We start from the raw sequence: 22,943 nt of genomic DNA on the forward strand, positions 1-22,943 counted from the left end.
GAGATAAACTCTTAACCATTTGTTGTGTGCTTCTATTCACAAAGAGAAGCTGAGAAGGGGGGCACTAGGAAGAGTACCAAACCACCCAATTGTGTGCAGTTGGAGAAAAAGGAAAAGCTCTTGGGGCTTCTTAAGAAAGGGGGTTTTACCCCTTAAATTGAAAGGTTGAAGGGTCCTAAGAGGGATGTTACCAACTATTTTGGCAAGCACTAGAAAGATGGGACTATTATCCTCCATGGGTGGAAGGTATTGGATGATCGGAGCCTCATTCCCCAAGTCACCAGCCTATCGACTGAGGGGATGAAAGTTTATAGAGATAGGACTTCTATACAGCAAGTTGTGTAGAAAATGCACACAGGCCGACCAACTTTTTTCAAAATCTTCAGGGATGAATATTACGATGATTTTAAAGCTAACCCCATAAAATTGGCAGATTTTATAATTTCTAGATAGGAAAAATTAAGGTTCAAATGTGAAAATAGGACTCTATTAGGGTTTTGAAGAGAAAAGGGAATTGGACTGCAAATTTGAAAAGGGTAAAACCTAAAGCATAGGGAAACCTTGGAAAATGTTTATAAATCTGAATTTGAATGAAATTGTTTGAAATTTATACAAAATCCAATTAATTTTTAAAATTAGGGTTTTATGACCTAACCACTTAATTTTTGAAATTTGAATTTGGAAAAGAAGAGGGAAATAAAAAATTTGAATTGTAGGAATGAAGACAAATCTAAATATAGTCACAAATCTGAAAATTGAATGGAAGTTTAACTTTTGCACAAGTTCATGATAATGTTTGAAAATTAGGGTTTGAACAATTAACCACTTAATTTTGTAAAGTTGATTTTGTAAATTAAACAAGACAAGGGGGAAATTGAATTTGTCAACCAAAGCAATTTTTAGATGTAAGACAATAGCAAGATAAACACATGTTCAATTTCAATTTTTGAAGGAATTAACCACTAAGTGTGCATAAAAATTAAACTTCCAAGTTTGTTCCAAGGAAAGAATGCAAGACGTCGCGTTCACCAAAATGTAATGTTGGAAAAAATGAGCGAATGAGAGATCTAGAGGAAAGTCTTTCTTCCCTCCGAAGAGAGATGGAAGTTTCACTTTGGATTTCCCTTCAAATACTTTTCACTCATTGCATTAGAAGATGGGGGAAAATGCACTAGATTCAACCTCCAGAGAAGGAGGTAATATTCTGATTGATGTGGGAATGGTAGGTTACTCCTCTCTTCTTGAATGACATTGAATATATTGAATTGTGTACTAATGACTAAGTGAATAAAGTGACAAAGATCTTGTTGTAAGTCGAGATAGAAGTGTAGGATGAAGTTGTGCACCAGCATCTGTTAATAATATGTCGAGACGATGTCGCCTTGGAATTTGACCAAAAGTTGCTCGGATCGTGGTGAAATGTGTACACGGTCCTCCAAAAAAATCCCTGAAAGGAAAATGATTCTTTTGCCTCTGCAAATGGATTCCAAATACGAAAGTACAGTTGCACACCTACAACCTACACATAGAAAAGAGAGGAAAAGGGGTTGGGATTGGGGGTTTGCCTTCATTTCAAACATCAGTTTTGGAATTAACCAAATGATGAAAGAAAGTACTTGCAAGTAAACGTAAATGAAAGACTGAAAAGTAAATCACCTCAAGGGAGGTTGTTATAGATATGTTGATAGAATTTTTCATATGAAGTTGAATGTTGGAATGAATCTCCTCTTCAATGGTTGAATCTTTGACTTGAATGCAACACCTATCCTTGAAAGAAGACTTGAGATGCTCAATACTTGAAAGTGATTCTTGAATGCTTGAATGCGTGATCTCATGAACTTCTCGCTTATGAAACTTCCTTCCCCAAAATGACTGCAACTTATATACTCATCAAATAGTGTTATTGAACTAATTTTCCATGATAGGCGGACACTAGGGGAGTTTACCTGCTCAATGCACAACCACCAAAGCATAATTTGAGGATTAATACCCCAAAATAGAGTAGGGAGAGGGGCACCATGCCCCTGTCCCACCTTTTTTTCTAGGACGGGATGCTTGTTTAGGCAGAGTGGGGAGCAAGAAATATGCAGTTTTTCAAGGGCTCAGCAAGTCTCTAGTCTCCAATCAGGCTAAGGGATTCAATTTTTCATGTGTGGGGACCTTATTATGGTCGAAAATTGCAAGGGTCACAAATTTATGACACTAAAGTTATTATAATTATATTTAAGGTTTATGGATTGGTTGTAATAAATCGATTCAGGGAGTCATTGTGCCTTCTTTGACCTATGATTTAAATAGAAATTCATAAAGATTTAAGACTGACAAAATTTATGCATTGGGGTAAGTGATCAGGGTTGAAGATGGATACCTTTTTCCTATAAAGAGAGATATTGATGTACTAATGTGATTAAAAAGAAGAAAAAGCTCAAGAATGTTGTCAATGATCTTTGTAATGAATAAGAAAATCACATTTTTTTCCAAACAAACCTATTTGAGAAATCTTTTTGTGCTTCCTATCAAGAAGTTAGATAATTAGGTTGTCTTGAAGATTGAGTACAGGGCTGTAGAAAAATTAAGTTGCTCATACAAGGCAAAGTACTAAGACAGAGACTTTTAAGGTTGATAATTTGCAGTATCTATACAAATGTACTCAATTTAAAAGTTGAATTCCACGTACTAATTAATTTTCATTTTGCTTATAAGGGTATATCTAAAATTTAGTGTTACCAATACCAGCTAAACACAAAAGTAGAGTAGAAAAGAAAAGCATCAATTTCCATAATAAAATAAAGAGTTTATAATTATGTCTTATTTTTTATACCTAAATTCAAATAAATTGGTTATTCTTATAATTATTATTAAATATGTTATCAACACCGATAAACTAGTATATCAATATCAATAAAGTAAATATGCTAAGCAAACTTTAAACCTTAAGGCCGGACTTTAAAATATTTGCCTGCATTTTTCTTGCGTATAACAAAATGGGAGCTATGGAATGCTGTATGGAAATCTACTATAGGGTGGAATGGCTTAAATCACACACACTAAGCTTACAGTTTTAGTCTTAAAAATGTTAAACATTCAGAGTTGACTAACATTTTTTGTGCTTAATATGTCAATTAAGGAGTGTGTTTATGCAAAGAATACAAAGACTTTCCAATTTGAGTTAACAACTTAAATTTAACCAAATACATGTTGGAAATTATAATGTATTCAACAAAATACCATGCTCTCCTTAAATATTATCCATAATGGCCAAACTCAAAATAATTTTTATTTTAATGAAATGTAAAAGGTAGCATGGATTGTGGGTTTTTTTTTTTTTTTGATAGGTATTGGGTTGAAGCCGATAAGGTGTACATACCCTACCCCCTTGTGGGATTTGAACTTGTGACCTCTCTTTAAAAAGCACAAATTCTCCACCATTAGGCCAAATCAGGTTGTACAGGTTATGGGTTCTTTAATGTTGACTATTGTGACTCAAATTAGAACAAGCAATGCAACACCAATTTGAGAAAGAAATAGTAACGGTGGTGATTGAGAAGTAAATAAGAATTAAGTATGACCTTCTAATGCCTTGTATATTCATTTGAAGGAGTTTTTTCATTTCATCCTTATAAAGTGGGATAGAATAGTATCAAACGCAACATGCTACCTAGTTAATAAATTGCTTGAGTCAAGTACCATATTTTCCTTGTTACATGAAATTTTTTATGTCGATTATTTTTATCTATAAAATCAACTACTAAAACCCACAAGGAGATAAGATGCTACAATAACACGAACTATAGTTGTTTTCAAAATTACTCCTACCCATCATACCAAGTTCATCAAAGTTGTGAGGAATACCCATGTAGAAGAAAGATAAGAGTAATGATATGGAATGGTTAATAACAAAAGAGTTCATCCAAACAAAAGGACCCAAAAATATCTAATTATTCATCATGAATTCTTCTGAACCAAATTTTGACACAAACAATTGCTAAGGATACACCCCTCCTTAACTAATTATTTATGCAAGATGCTACGAACTTCAACTTTTTGTAACTAAATAACTAGTGTCAACAAACCAAATGAGAAAGTTCTATCCATACATGAATTAATAAATTCTAAAATTGCAACACATTGAGCATCATACACAATAAAATGACACAATATTTCTTGGCCCATTCAAATATACGAAGGACCTACTACACACACTAAAAGGAGGAGTTTTAATAATAGGTGGAAAAAAAATTAGCCATAGATATTAGAATAAAGCACACTCTATAACTTGAGCATGAAAATTTAAATTTTACTAGGATTATAAAAGTCAATAGAATCAAATATAAAACTAAGGATATGCCAATAGATCTTTGACTAATGTCTAGATTTTGTAAAATATTTTGTAATGTAGCTGAGGACTACAAGGTGAGAGACTAAACTAGTAGCCAGTATTGGATTGCTACATATAAATCTTCTAGTGCAGTTGTGGATGTTTAAATTATCATCACAAGGGAAGGATGTGTTTACACGCCAATTATAAGAATTGAGTAAATTTGACATAGATTTAAATCTTAAGGAGTTTTGTAGTAAAATGCCAACAAGAATACTTTATTATAAAACTATGTATCTTTAGAGAATTTGGTATTTCATTCAACATTGTTGAGCAAATAAAGAAAGACTCGGTATTTCATTCAACATTGTTGGCCAACTTATCATCCCATTTTCTACTATAATTATCCCATAATCTTTCACCCGTTCTCCCCATTTCAATAGGGTCTCTTTTCTTATGTCTTCCAAATTCAGATATTCCTCCAAATTTTTTATAATTATTTCATGAGTCTTTACAAAATTATCCTTGCTCTCCATTTAATATTTCCCACGTGATATATCTTGTTATTATATACCAGCTTTCTAAAATGTAATTCCACACTATCGAGCCTCTAGGAGAATCTCTTACTTTGAGAATGCTAATCGGGTAATTGGAATTTACATACTTCTTTCTTATGATTTTAATCCATTTCTCGTTACTATTTGTATATAGTCTCCATACAAGTTTTTCTCCCATTTGCAAATTCATTATCAACAAGTTTCTTAGTCCTGCACGTCCTACTTTTTTTGGCTTGCATTTATTGTCCCATGTTAATAGGGGTATTCTGTTTTGGTCATTCATACCATTCCAAAAGAATCTTTTCATGATTTTTTTCATTTCTGCATCTATTCCATCAGGGATTTTAGAGAGGACATGGAGTATACCGGGAGTGTCAAAAGCACTGATTTTATCATAAGCAATCTTCCTATTGACGAAATCCATTTACCTTTCCACAGAATCTTCTTGTCTACGTAGCTTGAAACTATGTTCATCCAGTATTCCTTTTTATTCATCCCTTGAAAGAGTGGTGTGCCCAAGAACTTGCCTAGAAAATTAGCTACTTTAAGCTTTAGGATGTTGGTCGAATCCCTTGCAAGACTTGGTTGAGTATTGACAAAGAAGACCTTCAATTTACTCTAATTAATTATTTGTCCCAAGACATAAAAATATTTATTGTGTAGTGACTTTATAGTCCTAGCTTCCTAGTTGTCTGATTGTCCAAACAACATAGTATCATCTGCAAATTGCTAGTGTGTCACCGAGGCCTCACCAACAACTACCTTAATTCCATACCATTTGATTCCTCCCTTAGTTTAGTTATCCCCCTACCCATTGCCTCTCCCATAATTATGAATAGAAAGGGAGATAACAGGTCGCCTTGTCTTATACCTCTACTTGAATTATAGAAACCATGAGCCCCACTATTCATCCACACTAAAAAGGTTAGAGTTGATATGGATCCATCCACCCATCAAATCCAATCCTTCATAAGCCCAAGTTTGTCTAGAATTTCATTGAGGAATTCTCTATCCATCGAGCCATACACTTTCATAATATCCAATTTTATGATCATCCCTGCCTATTTTGATTTTCTAGATGATTGAATTCCTTTATGGGTTATTATTATCCTTTCCACTATTGAACTCCTAGGGGCAAAGGCACTTTGTTCTTCTAATATTACAAAATTGAAGACTTTTTAAAAACAGTTGGCAATAATTTTGGATATTATTTTGTATGTAGTGTTGCATAAGGAAATCAGTCTAAAATCTTGCATAGAATTTACCATCTTCTTCTTTCGGACTAGTGCAAAGAATGTGTTGTTTGTGGTTCATTTCCTTTAATACCCTCTTCTTTTTCCTTGTTTCGTCCACTGTCAAGTGTGTAGATCTTGGCCCACTATCTCCCAGAAACATTGGAATAATCTAGCAGAGAAACTATCTAGGTTAGGAGGCTTGTCGAGATTCATCTGAAATATTGTTGTTTTAACTTCCTCCATTGTTGCTGCCTTAAAAAACTCCTGGTTCTGTTGTTCTGATATTACTTCGGGAATTGTATCCATAAATTTTCCCCTCATTTCCTTACTCCCTTGTGACTTTTCCTTTAACATTGTTTCAAATAATTTTGTGGCCTCTTTGTTAACTTCTTCCAAATTTTGGGTTCTTGTTGCATCAATCTTGTTGATTTCCATAAATTTACTTCTCCCTTTTTTTTCTATTGAGGCCTTGTGAAAAAAAATTGTATTTCTTTCCCCCTCTTGAAGCCATACTTCCCTTGATTTTTGCCTCCAATAACATTCTTCCCTTGCCAGTATTTCAAGTAATTCAAATTTTAAACATCTCTCCCTTTTGTATTCCTTTGGGCCCATTTTGTCCTTGATTATAGACCATTCATTATATTGCCCCTTAAGCTCATCAATTGATAAGTAGGAGATACTTTCTATAACAAGTCAAATTATGATATTGCTATCAAGATTCAACTATATAGTTTTCAAGTCAAACTCATTGACCCACGTTTCATGAGTAGTGGTTCACATGAACTCATCTCCCATGAGAATGAATGGTCCACTTATCCCTCATTATATCTAGGTGATTCTCACAGAGGTGAAACATTGGGCCTTCCCAGAAGGTCACCCATCCTAGTATTACTCCAACTCGGACACTCTTAACAATGGAGATTCCTCCAAGGTTGAACCCACTTATAATAGAGCCCCTTATGCTTATCAATTTATAAGTAGGATATATTTTCCACAACAAACCAAATTATCATATTATTATCAAGATTCAATTATGTAGTTTTCGAGACAAACTCATTGACCCATTGTTCATGAGTAGTAGTACACAAGAACCCATCTCTCATGATAATGAATGGTCTACTTAGCACTCATTGCATCTAGTTGATGCACATAGAGGTAAAGCATTGGGCCTTCTCAGGAAATCACCTGAAGGGAGACCTCCTAGGAATAAGCTTAATGATTATGTATTCTTAGAGACAAATTTAATGTTGTAATAAGTTGGGCGAGGGTAAGATTTGACTATTATTTGAACTTGACTTTCTTAAAATGTTTCATCAACACGGTACTTGAACAATGATTTTGATTTTCAAATAAGTTATTGGCATTAAAAAAAATCCACTAGTTGTTGTGAGTGGACTATGTGTACATTTATGTGAGTATTTTTTATGTATATAATTGACATACTAGAACATCTTATCACTATTGTAGAACAAGAAGCAACATTTATATAGGAACATTTTGAATAGAGGACTTACCAAAAATTAATTTGACATCAAAATGTTTGCTTGCTTCCAACTAAAGTTGGTTCTATGAAGATGCTCAATGTAAACTTTTTCATTTTAGACTCGATGATCTCCCCTTAATATATACAAACACCACCAGCCTTTGAGCATAAAAAATCACATAACAAAAAAAAAAAAAGAAAGTAGTTAAGTACAACCAACAAAATTAGATCTATGCCTTAGAGAACATATGTAATACTAGGGGAAGAGCACCAATAGATAACATAGTTCCAAGAACCGTCACCTTATTGTTATGTTGACCCCCCAATAGCCTTCATAGTGAAAACACCATTAATAAATTTGTTTTGTACCAATAGCCGATCTTTTTTTGTAATTAATTGGCCCATTTGTGAACAACTATTGGAACATTTGTCGCATTTGTGCACCACTATTGGAACATTTGTGCATCGCTATTTGGACATTTGTCAACAAATACTAACAATTTTGAGTTGACGGTTACTGGAACATCTTTAGTTAGGTATCAGGCGACACTTTGAAATGTGTACTTTTTTACCTTTGTGCGCATAACTGATTCCAGAGCATGCATCGTTACTACCCAGAAGCTAGATCAATAGCTATAAGCAATTAAGTCGCATACGAAGATGACTAAAAAAAACCAAAATAGGACGTACCCTTTAGGATCTGTGGGTGCGCGAAGTTAGCTATGACGACTACTGGTGCTCTTCCCCTATGAAAATACCCTAGAACAAATCTGATATAATGAACAAATTTAAGTTACATATTTTCCTTCATCAGATCTTTAGAGTCAATGTCACATCAAACACATTTCCACACATCTTCCCTAGAACTACATATACTTTTCTTTGCAATTACTCTCTTAACATTTAATATTTCAATCCTCACTCTAAATTAATTAATCTAACGTCATTTTTACTTATGTATGCGTCTTGTTGTATCAGACTAGACTTGTATAGGAATAGGTAATTATGGCCATACAAACGTTATCATCCCAAAATTCAATAGTTTCGATTCTCTTAGTCAAAAGACACGCCTGTTATGCCTTATAAATATATTTGGAAAAAGAAAACAAAAGCAAACTAACTCGTACTCTGCTGTTATGCCTCCTTGTATCTGCGCTTGTGAGAAAAATATTTAGGCTGTTTCGAAATTTCAATTCAGTCCACTAAATCAGTTGAGAGGTTTTAAAAGGTGTGGAAAGTATTCACATTCACTGAAAAGCAACTCTTTACAGTTAAAATCCATACAAGGTCTGCAACAGGAATTATGTTCTACATATTCTCTTTATTTTCTCTTTTGCAATTTTTCCTAGACTTGTGATTGGGATAGTTAGCAGATTCAACACACTTTAACATGCAACTGATTATCATTTCCAATGCAGAAGGATAGAATCCCAGCAGTTACAAAGAGAATTTCCTGCCTCTGAGGTATGAATACTATACCATCTTGTTATTCTTATAAAGTGGTTTTGGGTTTGGATCATTTGCGTTGGGCTTGGAGTTTATTTCATTAACACTTTTGGTTTGGTAGGTTGCAAACGAATTTGTGAACCAGTATTACTGTGTTCTAAACAACTGTCCAGATAAGCTATACGAGTTCTACAAAGATTGCAGCACTATCACCCGCCCTGAACCTAATGGTCAATTGTTGCATGTAACAACCCTAGAAGTAAGTCAAATATTGCAGTAGATTCAGTGTATAACAGTTTCAAATCATACAAATTCATTTTTGAAATACAATATTACCATATGGCATGCAACTACAAGATACCTTCGAAGTTTAATTTTTATCCATGGTTTAAGTTTACATTTCTTTATTCAATCAAATTTGCAGACATAATGTTGTTCTTGTTTTGAATGGTTGTTACCAACAGGCTATTAAAAACAATATAGTGTCTTCGCTCAATGAGGGAAATGAGGTTAAAATAGGAACTGTGGATTCACAAGAAGCTTATAATGAATCTTATATCATATTGGTAACTGGGATCATATTAGGGCACGAGAATGTCGAAAGAAAATTTGCCCAGTCTTTCTTTTTAGCACCACAGGAGAGAGGCTATTTTGTTCTAAACGATGCATTTCGGTATTTGGAAGAATCCCAGTATTCAGAAGACAAAACTTATATGTCGGCTAATGCTGTTTGTGATGAGCCTTTGCAGGAAGGTAAAATGGTCTCTTCTTCTATCTTTCAGTATTTTTCGATGTAGAATCTTCTTTAATCGCAACCTTTCTGTGTCTTAGCAGAGATAGTTCCTGCAAAAGAAATTCAAAGATTTGAATCACAACCTTCGAAATTGGAAAATAAACATGCTACTGAAACTGTTGAGAATGAACAACAGCTTAAGGATATTGAGAAAACTATTTCACCACCAGAAGAAACAACAAAAATGAGTTTTCTAGCAGTCGTAAGTATAAACATTTTGAATGCACGTCGAGCACTTCAAAGCCCTTTCATACATTGAGCGTTTGTAGAATATGATGTTACTGATATTTTTTTCTTTGAATGTTTAGCTTTTGAAAGAGAACCCACATCCTATTCAAAGGCCAACTGTTGTGGTGAAATTTCCAATAAATACCGGACTGAAAGCAAATGTACCATCACAAGTACATACAACATCACAATCCTTGAACTCTAATTCTGGAAAAGCCCCAGGTTACCATAATCTTCCCTTCACCATTTTTTAATTGTATCTTTCAGGTTCTTAATTTCTCACTAACCTTGAAATTCCATATAACTTACAGTCAATGAGAACTCAATCCATTTAAGAAATTTGCCATGGAATTCTACAATTACCTTGCTTGAAGAAGAGTTTAAAAAATATGGTTCTATAAAGCCTGGTGGAATTCAAATCAGAGCCAACAAGGTATGTTTTTGAAAAAAAATCTCGCTTGTTTTCTGCTTTTTTCCTTCTGTAATGTTTAAATACTGTAATGCAGGAAAAAAACTTTTGCTATGGTTTCATTGAGTTCCAATCATCAACTTCTGTGGAGAGTGCTGTAAAGGTACTTAATTTGTATCGAATTATTTAGTGTTATTAGATATTGTATTTAACTTTATTTTCATAAAACTTGTATTTATATTTTGTAAGCAGGCATCTCCTATTGTCATCTCTGGGCGTCGCGTATATGTTGAAAAGAAAAGGTTGGCTGGTTTCAGAGGTATTTCGCAAAGCCTTAATTAAGTTATTATCTATTCATATAATGTAATATAGTCTTCAAATATAATTGTTTTTCTCTGCTCCTACTGATTGATTTCTACCATGGAAAGACAATATTCCGAATGGCGTAAAGAGAGGAGGCGATCGCCAAGGACGCAATGGCTATGCAAGAAATTTCTAACTTCTATTTCCGAGAACTTCAAATGTACAGAAGAAGTACATGCTTTTTATTCATACTTGGTCTAATCTAAAGCAGTTTACCCCGTAGAGGCATAACCAGTATGAACAAAGGCAAAGGCATAGGCATGGGAGAGCATAGACAATAATAGAGTCACCTTGCCCAGATTGAGATAGAGACCCCGCAAGGGCGGATGGAAACTCTGCAGCTGGTCATGAATTTGGAACCACGCTGCAACTGGAAGGGATCCTGAGCAAGGTGCTGGCTCCGAAGCTGGTTTTACTGGGTCTCGAAAGCCAATCGCTTCTGATGGGGGTTTGAAATTTCGAAGAATCATCAATGTAAATGTAATTAGAACTCTGTATGGTTTGTTAAAGAGTTCTATTTTTGTTATCTATATATAAAATTTTGTTATATCTTATACAATGAATGAATGAAATATGTCAAATGTATAATCTACATCATATGTCATGAATATTATAAAAGGTATAATCTACATCATATGTAATTAGAACTCTGTATAGTTTGTTAAAGAGTTCCATTAGATTCTCTCCTCCACACCTTGTTTTACCTTTTATATTATTCTATTTTCATAATATTCTATGTTTTATATCTTATTCAAAGATATTAAAGGTTTTAAGGATATTTTATTGGTGATATTAGATGGTCAAATGTGAAAAATAGAGAATTGAATGGACCATATCATGACTACCAACTTTCATAAGATATATTAGACGAGAAAATATTTGAGTCATATACAAAAATCTGTTAATGAATGTTACTTGAATAAATAAAACTTTAAGAGTTTCTTATAATACAAGGAATAAAATTGGTCATTTGTTGAGATTAAAAATTAGAAAAGGACCCGAAAGGAAGTTTATTGTGGTGTATGTAAATAACGAAAAATTGAAACTTGGTATAATACTATAAGCATGGAAATAGACCTTTGTATACAAAAGAAATGATAGATTCCTAGGATTAGAAAAAAAAACACTAAACACGCAAGATCATGTTTGCTAAGTTGAATAATAGGATTATAATCATAAGGAAGGGAATTATGTGAATTATGTTGTATTATAGATTCTAGATTAGGTCTTTTTGTAAAATTTATTAAGGTGATCACTCACAAGAAGGTGGTAAAATAGAGAACCACAAAAGTACTATAGATTATGTGTGATATTATCAATAATTGTATTATTTAAGCTAAAGTAGATCAATATTATAGAAGTGGGGTAAACTTTAGGGCCAAATATATTGATACGGGAAAAAATTTAAATGAAATTTTAAAAAATAAATCTATTATAATAGTTAAATTTATAACTTGTATATTTTTAGAGCTTGAAATGTATAGAAGAAGTATCTGTATACAATGAATGTTAGAAATATGTCAAATGTATAATTATTAGAAAATTGTAGTTAGATAATATATGTATAAATTTGTTTTATATAAATTATAACACAAAATAAATTAATTTTTTTAATTATATAAATTTATATTTTTTTTAAATTGTTTTTATTTAAACTTTGTTTCACGCAATATTTTTTTGTAAAAGAAATGATTATGTACCATTTTATTGATGAAATACTTACCTACCATGTTATGATTTTTTTAAATAATATTTAATGTTAAGATATGTTATGATTATCTTACATCATAAATTTTTATGTGCTAAATTACACAAGGGAGTGAATCATTTAGTAGAATATCATTTGAAATAGTACACTACAATAAAGGCTTGCAACACCACATATGAGCAACTGAAATAGTACACTACAATAAAGGCTAGTTATTTAGATTATTTATAGACATGGCCCTACTAATGGTATGTCTAATCAAAACCTTCCATTGTTCTTCTCTGCTAAGAGCTTTGACTATCCATTGAGAAGCTAATGCAATGCCTTTCCATCTTGAATCCTTTAAGCCGATTCCTCTCATGTTCTTGCTCATAGTGCACCAACTCCATTTAATAGCATGGTTCTTTCTCCCTCATTTTCCATTAGATCAAATGATCTTTTGGATATAATTAAACTTATAATTGCTTGAATTTCATGAAGATGTATAATAAATGTTGTAGGAAGATAGTATCTTTTGACAAACTTGAACCCTCCCTCCAATGATGAGGTAACTCTCCCTCCAATGGTAAGGTGGTGCTCACATATTCTATTTCCTTAAATTTTATCAATTTAACTTCTAACCCACTCTCACATAGCTTTCAGCTTGGGCTCTACTGCAAAAGGTATACCGAGGTATCTAATCAATTGGTTAGGTCCTTCCTACCTAAAGGAGTATTTATCTAACCAAATTGGGGGTTGCTCATCCCATCCTAGGAGAGTAGATTTAGCCATTGAGATATTTCCAGCATAGGCTTCACAGAATAGCTCTAGTTTGTACAAAAGTGCATTTATATTTACTTCTTTCAATTTAGTTAAAATTCTGGTATCAACTGCAAACTGGATGTTAGAGAAATTTCTTCCATTGGGTAACTTAATTTCATCCACACCCGAGGAGGTTGAGTAATCTCTTAGGAGATAATAGAGAGCATCAGCAACAATGATATAAAGTGCAAGGGCAAGGGAGCATCCCTTTCTTATTGATCTAGAAAGGAAAAACCTATCATATTTCACACCATTGATTTCTACATAGGCCTTAGCATTTGTTATTAGTATGTTGACCTGCCTACAGTAGTCTTCTAGAAACCCAAGGCATTCCATCACCATATTGATAAAAACCCCAATCTATTCTAGCATATGCTTTTTCAAAGCCCAATAGTAGAATGATTGCATATTGTCTAGACTCTTTAACCCATCTCATAGCCTCCCAACATGTGAGGAGATTCTCCAGACTGTATCTTCCCTTTACATATCTTGTCTGAGTAGGATATATAATCTTAGGCATAATTCTCTCTATCCTTTGTGCAACAACCTTGGCAAGAATTTTATAACAGACAGTTAACAATGTGATAGGCCTCCAATTTTTTATCAATGTCATGTCCCCTTATTTAGGAATAAGTTTTATGACCGCTATATTTATATCCTCCCCCAATGAGCCATTAATTTAAGCTTCTTTATAGACTTGCATCAAGTCCTCCGCAATCCAATGCTGACAACTTTTGTAAAATTCAATCGAAAGACCATCAATTCTTGGGGCCTTTCCATTATTAAGAGATGAGAGCCTCTTTGATCTCATATAAAGTGATTCTCTGATTTAACATGGTAGCATCTTCTTCAAAGATCTTCCTTGGGATAATGGATTTAAGATGTCTCCTAGCATTGTCTTTCTGCACTTCACAGTGTCCACTAGTCGATAGTTTTTCATAAAATCTAGCAAAAAGACTCCAAAATGTCTATCTGATCAAATATAACCTTACCTTGGCTTTGCATTGGCTGAGCTCTGTTCATATTTTTCTCTGTCATTAATTCCTCCAAGCTGATCTCAAAAAATACCACCAAATATTTCTAGACGAATGATAAAGCATCATCTTTCCCCCAAAATAAAGGATTTGAATGCTAAAAAATCAATTTATGTAGATTAGAAAGAGAGTATAATAGGAAGAATATACAAATCAAAATATTTCTCATAAAGATATTATCACTATCAATCACCTCCTACCCCTTCACCTTACTTGGAGCAATTCTTGAATAACAAATTATTATCTTTTATTTATTCCAAACATGTAAATACTTTTTAGGTGAGAAACCATTACCTAGAGTACTTCCCTTGACCCCTTCAGTAGCAATTGAAATCAAAAGGTGGAACCAACATGAAAATACCAACTAGATAGTGTTGAAGAAACTCTGTCTGCATTCACCCATCATGGAGCCAAAGGTTAATTTCTTGTACATAGATGTCAAATCCATGACCAAATCATAGACAAAAGAAACCCCAAAGTTTGCCAATGAAAATGAGAACCAAGTGAAAGGAAGAGAGAGGATGACATGTTGAATTAATTTTCTAATAAATCATTTTTAAAATTTTTGAAAACTATACATGTTTAGAATTTAAATACAAAATCTGAAAACTTAGTAGTTCAAAAATATTTAATTATATGCATTAATTGGATAAATTAATTAAAATATTGAATTAAATGGATGGAATGATATCATTCCTTGGAGGAACAAATAATCAAAAACTAAATTATATACTATAATTCTCTTATAACCTCTTAGAATCTTTCTTCTCTAAGAATATGTTATTTGAAAATGAATATGTTATTAGTCGATAGGATTTTATGGTGAGATTTGCCCACCAAATTTAAGAATCCTCACCCCTGAACTTTTTTGTTCAAAAGGTGTGTTACTTTTAAAGGTGTAGGTTGCAATTTGGAGTGCTTGCACATTGTTCAAGACTTTGGATACTTAAATGTGATGCTGCAAATGGAGACTATGATATCAAAACAAGTTTGAAATGGAAAGTAAGTGACTAATGATAATCAAGAGCTAGATTTAGACCTTTGTGATCTTGATCGTTATGGCTAATCCTGCAAAACAAAATATATCTCTAATTAGAAAAACAAGAAAAATTTGCAAAAACAAAGAATACAGCTACAAACAATAATTAAATTTTGCTATTTATATTATTAAAAAAGTATGATTTGAAATGAATAAATAACACATGGGAGTAGAAATTATGGTGGAAGAGGTAGGGTTTAAAGTGCACTTTTTTTCGTTAGCTTAAATGCAAACAAGCATGCAACACCTTTTTCTTGCATAATTCTCCTTATTTCACAAATTGAATAGAACATCATGCAGCGGAACAAAAAGTTAACTTGTTGTATTGACACCCCCCATTAAGTCTAATTAATGAGAGCTATGCGTCCTAGAAACAAAGCCTGGTCAGGACCCTGATTACAAAGAGGAAAGGAGAAAAATCAAGTGAGATAAACTCTTAACCATTTGTTGTGTGCTTCTACTCACAAAGAGAAGCTGAGAAGGGGGGCACTAGGAAGAGAACCAAACCACCCAATTGTGTGCAGTTGAAGAAAAAGGAAAAGCTCTTGGGGCTTCTGAAGAAAGGGGGTTTTACCCCTTAAATTGAAAGGTTGAAGGGTTCTAAGAGGGATGTTACCAGCTATTTTTGCAAGCACTAGAAAGATGGGACTATTATCCTCCATTGGTGGAAGGTATTGGTTGATGGGAGCCTCATTCCCCAAGTCACCAGCCTATCGATTGAGGGGATGAAATTTTATAGAGATAGGACTTCTATACAGCAAGTTGTGTAGAAAATGCACACAGGCCGACCAACTTTTTTCAAAATCTTCAGGGATGAATATTACAATGATTTTAACGCTAACCCCATAAAATTGGCAGATTTTACGATTTCTAGATAGGCAAAATTACGGTTCAAATGTGAAAATAGGACTCTATTAGGGTTTTGAAGAGAAAAGGGAATTGGACTGCAAATTTGGAAAGGGTAAAACCTAAAGCATAGGGAAACCTTGGAAAATGTTTATAAATCTGAATTTCAATGAAATTGATTGAAATCTATACAAAATCCAATTAATTTTTAAAATTACGGTTTTATGACCTAACCACTTAATTTTTCAAATTTGAATTTGGAAAAGAAGAGGGAAATAAAAAATTTGAATTGTAGGAATGAAGAAAAATCTAAATATAGTCACAAATCTGAAAATTGAATGTAAGTTTAATTTTTGCACAAGTTCATGATAATGTTTGAAAATTAGGGTTCGAATAATTAACCACTTAATTTTGTAAATTAAACAAAACAAGGAGGAAATTGAATTTGACAAACAAAGCAATTTTTAGATGTAAGACAATAGCAAGATAAACACATGTTCAATTTCAATTTTAAAACAAGTGTTTTGAATGAATTAACCACTAAGTGTGCATAAAAATTAAACTTCCAAGTTTGTTCCAAGGAAAGAATTCAAGATGTCGCGTTCACGAAAATGTAATGTTTGGAAAAATGAGCGAATAAGAGATCTAGCGGAAAGCCTTTCTTCCCTCCAAAGAGAGATGGAAGTTTCACTTCGGATTTCCCTTCAAATACTTTTCACTCATTGCATTAGAAGATGGGGGAAAATGCACTAGATTCAACCTCCAGAGAAGGAAGTAATATTCTGATTGATGTGGGAATGGTAGGTTGCTCCTCTCTTAATGAATGAGATTGAATTTATTGAATTGTGTACTAATGACTAAGAGAATAAAGTGACAAAGATCTTGTTGTAAGTCGAGATAGAAGTGTAGGATGAAGTTGTGCACCAGGATCTGGCAATAATATGTCGAGACGAAGTCGCCTTGGAATTTGACCAAAAGTTGCCCGGACCGTGCTGAAATGTGTACGCAGTCCTCCAAAACAATCCATGAAAGGAAAATGATTCTTTTACCTCTACAAATGGATTCCAAATACGAAAGTACTGTTGCACACCTACAACCTACACATAGAAAACAGAGGAAAAGGGGTTGGGATTGGGGGTTTGCCTTCATTTCAAACACCAGTTTTTGAATTAACCAAATGAAAAGTACTTGCAAGTAAATGTAAATGAAAGATTGAAATGTAAATCACCTCAAGGGAGGTTGTTATAGATATGTTGATAGAATTTTTCGGATGAAGTTGAATGTTGGAATGAATCTCCTCTTCAATGGTTGAATCTTTGACTTGAATGCAACACCTATCCTTGAAAGAAGACTTGAGATGCTCAATACTTGAAAGTGATTCTTGAATGCTTGAATGCGTGATCTCGTGAAATTCTCGCTTATGAAACTTCCTTCCCCAAAATGACTGCAACTTATATACTTATCAAATAGTGTTATTGAACTAATTTTCCATGATAGGCAGACACTAGGGGAGTTTACCTGCTCAATGCACAACCACCAAAGCATAATTTGAGGATTAATACCCCAAAATAGAGTAGGGACAGGGGCACCATGCCCCTGTCCTGCCTTTTTTTCTAGGAGAGGATGCTTGTTTAGGCAGAGTGGGGAGCAAGAAATATGCAGTTTTTCAAGGCCTCAGCAAGTCTCTAGTCTCCAATCAGGCTTAGGGATTCAATTTTTCATGTGTGGGGACCTTATTATGGTCTAAAATTGCAAGGGTCACAATTTTATGACACTAAAGTTATTATAATTATATTTAAGGTTTATGGATTGGTTGTAATAAATCGATTCAGGGAGTCATTGTGCCTTCTTCGACCTATGTTTTAAATAGAAATTCATAAAGATTTAAGACTGAAAAAATTTATGCATTGGGGTAAGTGATCAGGGTTGAAGATGGGTACCTTTTTCCTATAAAGAGAGATATTGATGTACTAATGTGATTAAAAAGAAGAAAAAGCTCAAGAATGTTGTCAATGATCTTTGTAATGAAAGAGAAAATCACATTTTTTTCCAAACAAACCTATTTGAGAAATCTTTTTGTGCTTCCTATCAAGAAGTTAGATAATTAGGTTGTCTTGAAGATTGAGTACAGGGCTATAGAAAAATTAAGTTGCTCATACAAGGCAAAGTACTAAGACAGAGACTTTTAAGGTTGATAATTTGTAGTATCTCTACAAATGTACTCAATTTAAAAGTTGAATTCCATGCACTAATTAATTTTCATTTTCCTTATAAGGGTATATCTAAAATTTAGTGTTACCAATACCAGCTAAACACAAAAGTAGATTAGAAAAGAAAAGCATCGATTTCCATAATAAAATAAAGAGTTTATAATTATGTCTTATTTTTTATGCCTAAATTGAAATAAATTGGTTATTCTTATAATTATTATTAAATATGTTATCGACATCGATAAACTAGTATATCAATATCAATAAGGTAAATATGCTAAGCAAACTTTAAACCTTAAAGCCAGACTTTAAAATATTTGCCTGCATTTTTCATGCGTATAACAAAATGGGAGCTATGGAATGTTGTATGGAAATCTACTATAGGGTGAAATGGCTTAAATAAGACGCACTAAGCATACGGTTTTAGTCTTAAAAATGTTAAACATTCAGAGTTGACTGACATTTTTGTGCTTAATATGTCAATTAAGGAGTGTGTTCATGCAAAGAATACAAAGACTTTCCAATTTGAGTTAACAACTTAAATTTAACCAAATACATGTTGGAAATTATAATGTATTCAATAGAATACCATGCTCTCTTTAAATATTATCCACAATGGCCAAACTCAAAAAAAAATTTATTTTAATGAAATGTAAAAGGTAGCATGGATTGTGGGTTTTTTTTTTTTTTTTTGATAGGTAATGGGCCGAAGCCGATAAGGTGTACATACCCTACCCCCTTGTTTGATTTGAACTTGTGACCTCTCTTTAAAAAGCACAAATTCTCCACCATTAGGCCAACTCAGGTTGTACGGGTTATGGGTTCTTTAATGTTGACTATTGTAACTCAAATTAGAACAAGCAATGCAACACCAATTTGAGAAAGAAACAGTAACAGTGGTGATTGAGAAGTAAATAAGAATTAAGTATGACTTTCTAATGCCTTTTATATTCATTTGAAGGATTTTTTTCATTTCATCCTTATAAAGTGGGATAGAATAGTATCAAACGCAACATGCTACCTAGTTAATAAATTGCTTGAGTCAAGTACCATATTTTCCTTGTTACATGAAATTTTTTATGTCGATTTTTTTAATCTATAAAATCAACTACTAAAACCCACAAGGAGATAAGATGCTACAATAACACGAACTATAGTTGTTTTCAAAATTACTCCTAGCCATCACACCAAGTTCATCAAAGTTGTGAGGAACACCCATGTAGAAGAAAGATAAGAGTTTCTACTCTCTAACGTCAACCACATTTTTAGTTCATAAGGAGGTAATTTATCTATCCAAAGTAGTAGAAGAATTTATAGGTTTGTGGTCAACATATCATGCATTGCAATTTCCTTTTTTCCTCTCCCACTATTTCATCTATAGATGACCCAATATCAATAGTAATGATATGGAATGGTTAATAACAAAAGAGTTCATCCAAACAAAAGGACCCAAAAATATCTAATTATTCATCATGAATTCTTCTGAACCAAATTTTGACACAAACAATTGCTAAGGATACACCCCTCCTTAACTAATTATTTATGCAAGATGCTACGAACTTCAACTTTTTGTAACTAAATAAGTAGTGTCAACAAACCAAATGAAATGTAGGTGAGGACTACAAGGTGAGAGAATAAACTAGTAGCCAGTATTGGATTGCTACATATAAATCTTCTAGTGGGGTTGTGGATGTTTAAATTATCATCACAATGGAAGGATGTGTTTACACAGCAATTATAAGAATTGAGTAAATTTGACATAGATTTAAATGTTAAGGAGTTTTGTAGTAAAATGCCAACAAGAATACTTTATTATAAAACTATGTATCTTTAGAGAATTTGGTATTTCATTCAACATTGTTGAGCAAATAAAGAAAGACTCGGTATTTCATTCAACATTGTTGACCAACTTATTGTCCCATTTTCTACTATAATTATCCCATAATCTTTCACCTGTTCTCCCCATTTCAATAGGGTCTCTTTTGTTATGTCTTCCAAATTCAGATATTCCTCCAAATTTTTTGTAATTATTTCATGAGTCTTTACGAAATAATCCTTGCTCTCCATTTACTATTTCCCATGTGATATATCTTGTTATTATATCCCAGCTTTCTAAAATATAATTCCACACTATCGAGCCTCTAGGAGAATCTCTTACTTTGAGTATGCTAATCGGGTAATTGGAATTTACATACTTCCTTCTTATGATTTTAATCCATTTCTCGTTACTATTTGTATATAGTCTCCATACAAGTTTTTCTCCCATTTCCAACTTCATTATCAACAAGTTTCTTAGTCCTGCACGTCCTACTTTTTTTGGCTTGCATTTATTTTCCCACATTAATAGGGGTATTCTGTTTTGGTCATTCATGCCATTCCAAAAGAATCTTTTCATGATTTTTTTCATTTCTGCATCTATTCCATCAGGGATTTTAGAGAGGACATGGAGTATAACGGGACTGTCAAAAGCACTGATTTTATCATAAGCAATCTTCCTACTGACGAAATCCATTTACCTTTCCATAGAATCTTCTTGTCTACGTAGCTTGAAACTATGTTCATCCAGTATTCCTTTTTATTCATCCCTTTAAAGAGTCATGTGCCCAAGAACTTGCCTAGAAAATTAGCTACTTTAAGTTTTAGGATGTTGGTCGAATCCCTTGCAAGACTTGGTTGAGTGTTGACGAAGAAGACCTTCGATTTACAAAAATTAATTTTTTGTCCCAAGACATAAAAATATTTATTGAGTAGTGACTCAATAGTCCTAGCTTCCTAGTTGTCTGATTGTCCAAACAACATAGTATCATCTGCAAATTGCTAGTGTGTCACCGTGGCCTCACCAACAACTACCTTAATTCCATACCATTTGGTTCCTCCCTTAGTTTAGTTATCCCCCTACCCATTGCCTCTCCCATAATTATGAATAGAAAGGGAGATAAGATGTCGCCTTGTCTTATACCTCTACTTGAATTAAAGAAACCATGAGCCCCACTATTCATCCACACTGAAAAGGTTAGAGTTGATATGCATCCATCCACCCATCAAATCCAATCCTTCATAAGCCCAAATTTGTCTAGAATTTCCTTGAGGAATTCTCTATCCATCGAGCCATACACTTTCATAATATCCAATTTTATGATCATCCCTGCCTATTTTGATTTTCTAGATGATTGAATTCCTTTATGGGCTATTATTATCCTTTCCACTATTGAACTCCTAGGGGCAAAGGCACTTTGTTCTTCTAATATTACAAAATTTAAGACTTTTTAAAAATAGTTGGCAATAATTTTGGATATTATTTTGTATGTAGTGTTGCGTAAAGAAATCGGTCTAAAATCTTGCATAGAATTTACCATCTTCTTCTTTCGGACTAGTGCAAAGAATGTGTGGTTTGTGGTTCATTTCCTTTAATACCCTCTTCTTTTTCCTTGTTTCCTCCACTGTCAAGTGTGTATATCTTGGCCCACTATCTCCCAAAAACATTGGAATAATCTAGCCGAGAAACTATCTAGGTCAGGAGCCTTGTCGAGATTCATCTGAAATATTGTTGTTTTAACTTCCTCCATTTTTGCTGCCTTAAAAAACTCTGGATTCTGTTGTTCTGATATTACTTTGGGAATTGTATCCATAAATTTTCACCTCATTTCCTTACTCCCTTGTGACTTTTCCTTTAACATTGTTTCAAATAATTTTGTGGCCTCTTTGTTAACTTCTTCCAAAGTTTGGGTTCTTGTTGCATCAATCTTGTTGATTTCCATAAATTTACTTCTCCCTTTTTTTTCTATTGAGGCCTTGTGAAAAAAAATTGTAATTCTTTCCCCCTCTTGAAGCCATACTTCCCTTGATTTTTGCCTCCAATAACATTCTTCCCTTGCCAGTATTTCAAGTAATTCAAATTTTAAACATCTCTCCCTTTCATATTCCTTTGGGCTCATTTTGTCCTTGATTATAGACCATTCATTATATTGCCCCTTAAGCTCATCAATTGATAAGTAGGAGATACTTTCTATAACAAGTCAAATTATGATATTGCTATCAAGATTCAACTATATAGTTTTCAAGTCAAACTCATTGACCCACGTTTCATGAGTAGTGGTTCACATGAACTCAACTCCCATGAGAATGAATGGTCCACTTATACCTCATTATATCTAGGTGATTCTCATAGAAGTGAAACATTGGGCCTTCCCAGAAGGTCACCCATCCTAGTATTACTCCAACTCGGACACTCTTAACAATGGAGTTTCCTCCAAGGTTGAACCCACTTATAATAGAGCCCCTTAAGCTTATCAATTTATAAGTAGGATATATTTTCCACAACAAACCAAATTATCATATTATTATCAAGATTCAATTATGTAGTTTTCGAGACAAACTCATTGACCCATGTTTCATAAGTAGTAGTTCACAAGAACCCATCTCTCATGAGAATGAATGGTCTACTTAGCACTCATTTCATCTAGTTGATGCTCA

This window comes from Cryptomeria japonica, unplaced genomic scaffold (genome assembly GCF_030272615.1).
Source record: "Cryptomeria japonica unplaced genomic scaffold, Sugi_1.0 HiC_scaffold_48, whole genome shotgun sequence".
Classification (NCBI taxonomy): Eukaryota; Viridiplantae; Streptophyta; class Pinopsida; order Cupressales; family Cupressaceae; genus Cryptomeria; species Cryptomeria japonica.